The sequence below is a fragment of the Eimeria acervulina genome, genomic scaffold, assembly GCF_000499425.1.
Source record: "Eimeria acervulina Houghton genomic scaffold, Eah_scaff614, whole genome shotgun sequence".
Lineage (NCBI taxonomy): Eukaryota > Apicomplexa > Conoidasida > Eucoccidiorida > Eimeriidae > Eimeria > Eimeria acervulina.
In genome coordinates, this window is record NW_013549690.1 from 7388 (window position 1) to 9508 (window position 2121).

Sequence of the window (2121 nt, forward strand, 5' to 3'; positions counted from 1 at the left end):
TGCTGCTGCTGCTGCTGTTGTTGCTGCTGTTGCTGCTGTTGCTGGTCCTGCTGCTGCTTAGCAAGGCAGGGTGGTAGAAGGCCTCTTGCCTTGCCTTCCTCAACCGTCGGGGGAGGGAGAGGAGGAAGTACTGAGGTGGGGATGTCTTTTAATACATAAATAAATAAATTATTAAGTAAATTAATAAAACTATTTGCTGATTCTGCTGGAATGAAGTGCATGTACACCTGAAATGCAGCGACAGAGCAACTGGGGAGGAAAGCTGCTAGAGGTTTCCCTAGAGGATGTTGATAGACAGAATCAGCAGCATGATGACCTGCTGCTGCTGCTGCTGCTGCTGTTGCTGATGCAGGGAACAGCCCGCACCTACCCTCGTACTTAGCGATCGTGCTGTCGTTTGCGTGTTGTTTGTTGGGGGGTCTTGAGGTGTATATACACTGCTTCCAGCTGGGTATCAGAGAGCTTATGAAAAAACAAAATAATGAGAAGAGGGGCCCCCTTAGGCCGCAGAGGACCCTCAAAATGAAGAAGGAGAAGAGGCAGAAGAAGAAAAAGAAGAAGACAAAGAGGAAGAAACAGAAGAAGAAGAAACAGAAGAAGAAAACCGCAATCGCCTGCAGCTGCACACAGAGGCGGCCGCCACAGAGCAGCACAGACTCCCGAGCACGCTTCTGTTTATCTAAATACCCTGCCTTCTTAAAACCCTGAACTTCTGGATGTAGAAGAAGAAGAAGAAGAAGAGGAGAGCTGAGAGTACAGCAACGCAAACAAACACCTGCAGGCCCACAGAGGAGGGCCGAGCGCCGTCGGCTGCAGTTGGCTGCTCTTCTTAAAGCAGATGCCTCTTGTGCAGAAAGAGAGGAGAAGGAGCCGCTTCCATGAAGCTGTATACTGCGGTTTGCTATTCCATATCAAAGAAATACACAAAAAGAAGTACATTTAGCGACAAACAAACGCAGCTCCTGCCGGCCCCAACCGTACAAGGCCCTCCTCCTACACTGCGTATGAAAGAGATGGGTGAGGGGGGTAGGAGAAGGCAGTTGCTGCAGCGGCTTTTCTGTAGCGCATAGAGTGTGCCTGCTGTATTTCAAGATAAAGAGAAAAGGTTTTTAAAGACAAATTGCAAAGACAAAGAGAAACCCACAAACAATCACCAAGGCAGCAGCAGGCCGGTGTGCTGTGCTGTGCCGAGCAGGAGAGCGGCCGGGCGGGCGCCGCCAGCAGCCCCCCGCCTCAAGCTGCTGCAGCGTCTTCCTGCTGTCAAAAAAAGCAGAATGAAAGTAAAAATAAAGAAAAGGAGAAAATCAAAAACCAATTTCTGCTTTTATTTCAATATCATATGAACAATCATTCCCCCACTTCATTGCAGCTTCTACTGCCTCTCCTGTTGACCGCGGCCGACGGTCTACCATCTGCCTACCGCTTGCCTGTTCTGCGGGGTGGTGATTGGCTGCAAAAGATAATTTAATTTACCTAAATTCAAAGAAGAAAGAGAGAAAACCTAAAAGGAGTTTCCTTTTATGAATCCAGGAGTCAAAGGCTTAAACTCAAGCTCGCCATTCACCGGTGCAGGCGGTATGGGGAGAGGGTTAAGCTGGGGGGCGGGCAGAGAAGCTGCGTCTTCTGCGGAGTTTCAGGGGCATTTCTCTTTCCTTCGTTCCATTGAAATTCATATTCAATGCAAATAGAAGTATTACAAAGCAGAAAGAAGCAAGCAAGTGGAAGATATTCAAGGATGGCGTGCAGAATGCTGTAACCTAGCGAAGAACGAACCACTGGGCTGTCGTGACACAGCAACCAACGAAAAAATGCACGAAATCGCTTTTTCCTCTCATCAAAACAGAAGAAAGCTTTCCAAAACGAAATCAGATTAGTAAAGTAAACTTAAATATCCATGAGATCGCCGGTATTACCGCCTTTAACCCGTACTTTTAGCCCCCTATGACCACCGAAAGCTGCACGTGCAGAAGATGAACAGGAAACAGTTTACGACTGCTGTGGTTAATTAATTCATCAGAAAAGCTGCTCTTCTTTCTCTCTCTCCACTACTTGAAAGAACTCTTCAATGGCCTTAGGTGAACGGAGGAAGGGGAGAAGCGCTGAATTTCTACAGAAAAAAAA